Here is an 8262-nt window from a genome sequence, read left to right on the forward strand (position 1 = left end):
CTCAATTACATCTCTGTGAGAATCAAATGTGATATTATAACACTCTTGGCATGGTGGCTTGTAGATATTAACTGTTGCTATGTTGTGCTTCTATGTCTATCTCAATCAGGGGTTGTGTCTATTTTTCTGCATCTTCCTGGGTATCTAGCAAAGTAATCAGAACATTACAGATGCTCAATGAGTATTCAAACAATTGAAAAGAAATTTTCTGAGCACAGTGGCTCATGCCTATAATCCCAGCACTTTGGGAGGTCAAGGCAGGTGGATCCCTTGTATTCGTAAGTTTGAGACTAACCTGGGCAATGTGGCGAAATCCCGTACCTATACGAAATACAAAAATTAGTGGGGTGTGGTGGGGCATGCCTGTAGTTTCAGCTATTTGGGAGGCTGAAGTGGGAGGATGGCTGGAACCCAAGAGGCCGAGGTTGCGGAGAGCTGAGATCATGCCACTGCACTTCAGCCTCGGCAATGGAGCCAGACCTTGTCTTTAAAAAATGAATAAATAAAAGAAATGCATAAAGCTCCTGTTTTCACTAAAATGCATTCTAATCTAGGCTAACTCTATAGGAAATTACAACTTTTAATTTTCCAGTTAACATTTTTTGGGGATGTGGTTGAATGCAAAAAGAATTAACACCCTCTGGATTTTTTTCCCACATGATTCATTTAATAATTTTCTTTCTATTTAAATGAAGGAAAACATTTAAATTTTACACATTTTGACTTCTGTATTAGATAATTTTCACATTGCTATAAAGAATACCTGACACTGGGTAATTTATGAAGAAAAGAGGTTTAATTGATTCACAGTTCTACATGACTGGGGAGGCCTCAGGAAACTTACAATCATGGTGGAAGGTGAAAGGGAAGCAAGCACATCTTACATGGTGGCAGGAGACAGCCAGCCTGAGGGGAGAGCTGCCAAACACTTTAAAAACCATCAGATCTCGTGAGAGCTCACTCACTATCATGAGAACAGCATGGGGGAAACCGTCTCCATGACCCAATCACCTCCCACCAGGTCCCTCCCTTGAGATGTGGAGATTACAGTTGGAGATGAGATTTGGGTGGGTACACAGAGTCAAAACATACCAACTTCAATCTTTCATTATTCGTGTCTCTTCTTAACTGTTAACCCCAGATTCCACTAAGTTTTATAATAGTGATTATGTCTCAGATTTTCTGGTTTAAATATTTAGTTTCTTTCTACTTTATTTTGATCTCCTCCTCCTCCTTTTTCTTTTAAAATAAGGACACAGCTAACCTAATGATTTTGCAATTCAGTATTCCCTACCCAGGACTGACTACATAAATTCTAGGTGTAGTGCAAAATAAAAATGCAGGGTCCCTTGTTTCAATTATCAAGAATTTTAAAGACAGCAACAGCAGAGCATTGATCCAAGTGTGGGTCCTTCTGAGCCCAGGGCCCTGTGAGACTGCATAAGTTGTAGGCCCATGAAGTGGGTCTGTGCAGTGGGTCCTGTCCATTGTCTTTGGACAGGGCAGTGATTAAGAGTGTAGATTCTAGAGTCATTAGATCTGGATTTAAATCCTTGCTTTGCTAATTACTAGCTGAAAGGCCACGGGCAAGTTACTTATTTTCTCTGGGCTTTAGTTTCTTCACCTGTGGAATGGGGAAAACAATATCACCAAACCGTATTAAGTGAGCTAATATATATGTAAAGTGCTCTGGCATAGTATTGCTTAATAAATGTTTGCCATGTGTTTGTGCCCACATGTGTGTGTGTGTGTGCGCGCGTGTGTGTGTGCGTGTGTGTGTGCGCGCGTGTGTGCGCGCGTGTGCGCGTGTGTGTGCGCGTGTGCGTGTGCGCGCGCGTCTGCGCGCGTGTGCGTGTGCGCATGTGTGTGTGTGTATTGCCCTTCATTGTCTGATTGCCTATAGGCATAGCATTCACATCTTTGAGAATTGAAGCTGCATCATTTTTCTTTCTCCTCATTCATTTATTGAAACAGCTTTTGTGTGTGTATCACAGTTGTTAAGAGTTATCCTGCTCCTTCTCAATCCCAAGAATTTCAAATGATACATGAAATCTTCATAATTTGTAACCACGGGTAAAAGTCAAATGCTCTAATTTGGCTGCATCTTGAAACAGTATGGGCTAAAGGCACCAGAACAGCTTGGCCTGTTTTCTGTTTCTTGCTCCATTACCTGGTCCGTGTGGCATCACACAAAGTACTTCCCTCTGCTCTCTTTCCATTGCACAATGTATGCTATGTAACATTTCTACATCCTGATCTTTTTGATATGATATTTATTTAGTTATAGGTGCTATAAAAACAGACAGATCAAGGTGATAATCATGTCTCCAAAACCAGGCCGGTGACAAAGAGTGGGTCTGACCAACTCCAAATTGAACCCATTTGGAAGAGGGCTTTCCCGAAGGGAGAAATGCCCCATGGCTCATTGGAAGTGAATACAGACTTGTCAGGAATATGGCCTTGGAGCATCTGCCAGTGGTGCTGAGAAGACAGAGGTCAGGGACAAAAGCCTAAGTCAGAATGAAGTCTGTGCCATTTAGTTGCTGATTGACCAAGTCCTTCCCTGGGCCTTTTCTTGTCACTTAAGACATCAGGATACTATTCCCTGCCTCAGGTGGTTGGAATAAGGATAGGGAAAACATAAGGGAAAGTGTTTTGTAAACATAACCAAAGCTCCTATACTCTGTCACAATCTCGAGGAACAGCTGAGCAATATATGTCTGGCTGGTGAACAAAAATCAGTGCTTATTATGATTCTTCCTTCAGGAGTCCCAGGGTCTAGAAATTTGCATATAAAGGAAACTAGTAACTTTGTGATACAGAATATTTATACCATGAAACAAAAGCTGGTGCTCTGTAGTCAGATAGACTTGGATTCTGGTCCCTATCCAGTCATTTACCAATTGGCGTCTTTGTGTAAATTGCATAAACGCTGTTAATCTCAGCTTTCTCTTTGGTTAAATGGAACGAATAACAGCGACTTACGTGGTCATAGGATTGTCATTTTACAATTAAATGAGATAATGCAAGGCCAACCACTTGGTGCTGGGGAATTGCAGTTTGCAGACCACATTTTGAGTGGAAGAGACTAAATTACACACAGCGACAGAGGCAAGTTACAGTTTGTTATGACCAGCCCAGCAAGCATTTTTCCAGGAACGATTTGGAACAATCCCACCACCCGTGGAACACTCACTTTGGCTCACAGAGTCAAAGAGAATCTTTTAACTTTATTCCTTTACAAAGCAAATTAATAATCAGTAGCCACAGATCATTTCCAAGGGGGCCTTTAAACACTTCTTGAAAAAGAGCTTGGTATCACTTTAGGCAGTTTTATGAAGGTTTTAGCTGCATTTTAACCTATAAAAGCCGACTTATCAATCCATGAAAACCACATTCAAGTTAGATACATTTCAAAAATAATTGAGGTCAGAAGTAGCTCTTCTAATTTTCTTGGGCCATTACAGCATTGGATTATGAAAGAAAATTGTGATTGTGAAATTGAGGCCTTCTCCGGGTTTATTCTGAAGACAGCCAAGCTCGATCTTTATGACCATGGCCTCAAAGCAGTTGAAGCTATTCTGTTCTGATAGTTAATGTTGTGGTACTTTCTTCAGATCCCCCTTTCAGGACTGGGGGCTCATCCTCTCAACTGCCAAGAGCATGTTCACAGCTGGGCTTGTCCTGGGGAATGGGCCACTAATGGAAGAGAGCAGCCTTGACAAAGTCATGCCCATCCAATGACGGTTGGGGAGGAGGGGTAGAGGGGGAAGAACTCAGCTCCTTACCTGTATTTGGGACAACACTGAAGGGCTCCAGAGCCCCTCAAGGGATCTGTTGAAACCTTTATTGTAACTGCATCTCTGTTCAGCGTTACTCTCTGTCCAACCCGCTTTCTATAGAGACTGTTTGTGTTACTCCCAATAAACCCCTTACATAGGGAACCTGACCTAAGATATTTCTCTAGAATTACCTTCTGAGACTTCAGTAACCTAAGACCAGTGGTCTCAGCTCAGGATTATTTTGTCCCCTAGGGCACATTAGGTAAAGTCTGGAGATATTTTTGGTTGTCACAAATAGGGTGGCAGTGGGGAGAGGCATCTAGTGGGTAGAGGCCAGGGATGCTGCTAAACATTCTACAATGCACGGGACAGCCCCGATATGGTTTGGCTCTGTGTTGCCACCCAAATCTCATGTCGATTGTATTCCCAGTGTTGGGGTGGGGACCTGGTAGAAGGTGATTGGATCATGGGGGCAGATTTCCCCTTGCTCTTCCTGTGATAGTGAGTGAGTTTTCATGAGATCTGGTTGCTTAAAGGTGTGTAGCACATCCTCCTTCACTCTCTCTTCCTCCTGCTCCAGCCATGTAGGACTTGCCAGCTTCCCCTTCACCTTCTGCCACGATTGTAAGTTTTCCGAGGCCTCCCCAGCCATGCTTCCTGTACAGCTTGTATAACCATGAGCCCATTAAACCAGTTTTCTTTATAAATTACCTAGTCTTAAGTAGTTCTTTATAGCAATGTAAGAACAGACTAATACAAGCCCCCACAACAAATAACTATCCACCACAAAATGTAATAGGGTAGAGGTTGAGAAACCCTGGATTATATATGATTTGATCATGGCTCTTTATATCCAAGTATAAGAAGGAAGATGGAAAATAAGTGTTGTAATTCAAATTATCAAATCGTGCTTAAGGTCAGAAGAAAACCTATGATCATGAGCTCCAGCTTCCCTCCCTCAGCCTCATTTCTTCTTTCCATGTGGCTGTTGACTCCAGATACCAGTTTGCTCAAAAAATGCCCTCTGTGGTAAGTCCCCAGAACTTCTCCTATTACCAATTACAGCAGACAACACTGGAAAATATGAAGCAGCACTTCTCATTAATAGCGTTTCTTTGGTTCCTTTTTGTTCGTTTGTTTTTAGAGACAGGTCTGGCTCTGCTGCCCAGGCTGGAGTGCAGTGGTGCAAACATGGCTCACTGCAGCCTCAAACTCCTGGGCTCAAGCGATCCTCCCACCTCAGCCTCCCAAAGAGCTATGACTAAAGGTATGTGCCACCATGCCTGACTAAATTTTATGTTAATTTTTGTAGAGACAAGTTCACCCTATGTTGCCCAGGCTGGGATAGTGTTCTTTAAATGAAGTTTTTCCTCTGCCAATCTGCTTCTGCTACCCCATCCCCCTTGTTTCCACATCAGTAATGACTCTGTTCACCTATTTCTTTTTGGGAAGGAATTTTTCATTAACTAAGAAATAGCTGATTTGCTCCTTGACTTAGTGCTGGGAGGTCTCATGCTTTCATGAACTGGAGCTATTTCTTGACCCAAATCAGGCCAGACTGAGTTTGCATTACAAATGTGCCACATTCAGCAAATAGTTGACGTTGCAGACTGCACCGTGCCTTTGAAGGCCAATGCTGACTCCCTGAGGAATCAAAGTCCTCACCCCAGTGAGGGCCAGGTACCTGGTGACTTTGTTCAGGAATGAGACACATTTGGGGGCTTAGACTATGGTTTCCTGAATTGTTTTCATTCAGAGGGTGAGATGGGGAAAAAGTATGTGGTGGCAGAAAATAAATGATGAGTTCTTTTTTGGATATGTCAAGTATAAGATACCTATTAGCCATTAAGTAGAGAAAGCGGGTGAGAGGAAACGAGAGGTCAGGGACAGGGAGAAAATCTGATTGACATTGAACTGCCCATGGGATAGAAGGAAAACTAGTAGATTGTAGGGTTAAGGACAAAGAGGGGAAAGTATTTTAAGAAGAAGGAGCTGGTCAGCCATGTCTAACGTTGAAGAGAGGTTTTAGTAAAGTGGGAACAGAGAAGGGAAGTTAGATTCTCCAACTCAGAAAATTAAATGAGAAAGGAACAGGCAGCTAGGACATCCACCTGGCGATGGTAAGAGTTTGTGCCTTGGCTGCAGTACATTGATTAATAACAGTCTGCTGAAATGGTCCGTAAAGGTAACTTTGAACACCCTCTGCCACTGTCCCCTGCCTTCTCTTCCTTCATCTCACCCCAAATTGCAAGGCCCTGAGCTTTTCATCATTACAAGAGTGTTTAATGCCCTCTCCTAACTAATCAAGAGGATTCCCCCAAATGAAACAGAAAGGGAGAGGTGATAGAATCATGGCCTTGAGCGATTTGTGCTCATGGTCCCTTGAGTTGCCTCCTTTCCACATCATGCCCTCACTACATTGGGTATGGGCAGAGCTGTTAGACATGGCGGAGCAGCAAAGCATTGGTATAAAGCCATTTTACCTTTTTGAGCCTTGGTTTATGTTAAGGGAGAGTTTGCGACTGGAGGATCTTTCAGGCCCCTTCAGGCTCCAATATTGCATAGATCTGAAGTGGTTCCATTTCATTTACCAGCAGTGAAAAGCAGCATGCACTCAGCTGTTCTGTCAGTTTAGTCAAAGCAACACATTTCCCCTTCTTGAATTCACCTTCAACAGAGGGGGAAATGTAGGCTGCATTATTCCCAGCATGTAGAAGCTCTGTTTGAGATTCTTAGTATTGCAGGGTACATTTACTTTTTGCTAATGATCCCTGAAGCTGACTGGTTTCAATCATGTGATTCCAGCAAAGCACAGACACTCTGATTTGTAATAACGACACCGTGAAGTCGATATCAAAAAACCTTGGGCTATATGAAACTGCTACTACTCAGTGAATCATACTATGCAATATTTCCTGAAAGATAATGGGTTTCAAAACCAAACATAAATCTTCAGTGACATGTTGGCTATTTGTCATGTTTTCTGGTGGTGGAATTACAGCAGCTTCAATAAAATCCATTTGGTGGTTGGGTTTTAGATTAATATCTGATACAATCATGGTCTTCAGACCACAAGAAGTAAAGCTTAGGGGGAGGGAAGCAAGTTTGCAATTATTCTAGGGTTCTAGTACCCCTTGTGCCAAATGTTGGCACAGAAATTGCTCAAAAATTACAGAAAAGCAATACAATGTGGGACTTTGAATACTAAGCACTGTAAAGTGATACTGTATTCTCGAAATAGTAAACATGACTTCCATATGTGGCTAAGTGTGCCCAAGACTGCCAACTGTAATGCAAAGCAAATTGATTCGCAACTGTTGTGTTCTTACCACTTGAACTCCTGGCTTTCCATTTGAATCCTTGACACAAACTAATTAACTCTACACTTTTCTCGACTTAGCAGAAATATTTCCCCCATGACAAGGAAAATGAAATTGATTTTCTGATTAAATGACTTCAGTTAGTCCTTCTGAGTTAATATTGCTTCCCTGTGACAGGTGAGTCAGCAACATTTATTGAGCACCCACTGGGCAGAAAGTATTTACAAGGTGTTACATGAATCTATAAGAACAATAACTTTCTGGCCTTCCTAACCCATCCATTTTGGAATTAAGCAGCTATTTCTGTCTAGATGCCAGGCTGACACCTAATTCTCTCAATATTGTGGAGAAAGGGAAGGTTGTCTTGACAACAGTGTGGAAAAAATCAACTTGAAAAATGTATTTAACCTAACACTGTAGTCTTAGCAATTGAATGTGGATGCAAGTTCTCTTAGTACTTTAGGCCAGTATCAGGATGGATACCTCTTTTTTAAAAAAAAGAATAAAATGATAGGTAACATAGTCACAGGTTACAAAAACTAGGAAAGTACAAAGGATACACAGTAAAAAGCCTCCATCCCATCTCAGTCCCTCAGGTGCCACTTCCAGTCCCCATAGGTATCCACGGTCCCCAGTTTTCTTTTATGTCCTTCTAGAAATATGAAGTGCATAAACAAAAACATAAAGAATGTTTGTTTTTTATTTTAATATGAATAGTGGCACACTGTATACATATGCTTTCCAAATAATAATATTTCTTGGAGATTCTTGCATAACAGCACAAAGAGAAATGTCCCTGTTCTTTTAAATGATCCCCTAGTATTCCATTGCATGGATGTACCATGATTTATTTAACTTGTTCTCTATTGATGGATTTGTTTCCTGCCTTGGTTTTTACAAGCAAAGTGCGATGGATAACTGATAAATGTCACCTTTCTTATACATTGGCATAGCAATAGGGGAATACATTACTAGAATTGGGATCACTGAGTCAAAAGGTATGCAACATGTATTTAGCGGATAAATGGAAAGATGAATGCATGGACAGATGGAGGATGACTTGATGTAGATGACTTAGTGTCATTTTAATTTACATCTCTCTTATCAAAAGTATACTTGAGGCTGGGTGCAGTGTTCATGCCTGTAATCCCAGAACATTG

General features: G+C 41.6%; 1 long non-coding RNA gene across 1 annotated transcript; it reads left to right on the top strand.

Moving 5' to 3' along the window:
* The first annotated feature begins 4164 nt into the window (after positions 1-4164).
* LOC117072012 lies at positions 4165-5643 on the top strand. Its single transcript, XR_004432683.1, has 3 exons — positions 4165-4283; positions 5201-5210; positions 5633-5643. It is a non-coding gene; the product is annotated as an uncharacterized LOC117072012 (long non-coding RNA).
* Positions 5644-8262: the final 2619 nt, after the last annotated feature.

This window comes from Trachypithecus francoisi, unplaced genomic scaffold (assembly GCF_009764315.1).
Source record: "Trachypithecus francoisi isolate TF-2019V2 unplaced genomic scaffold, Tfra_2.0 Lachesis_group4, whole genome shotgun sequence".
Classification (NCBI taxonomy): Eukaryota; Metazoa; Chordata; class Mammalia; order Primates; family Cercopithecidae; genus Trachypithecus; species Trachypithecus francoisi.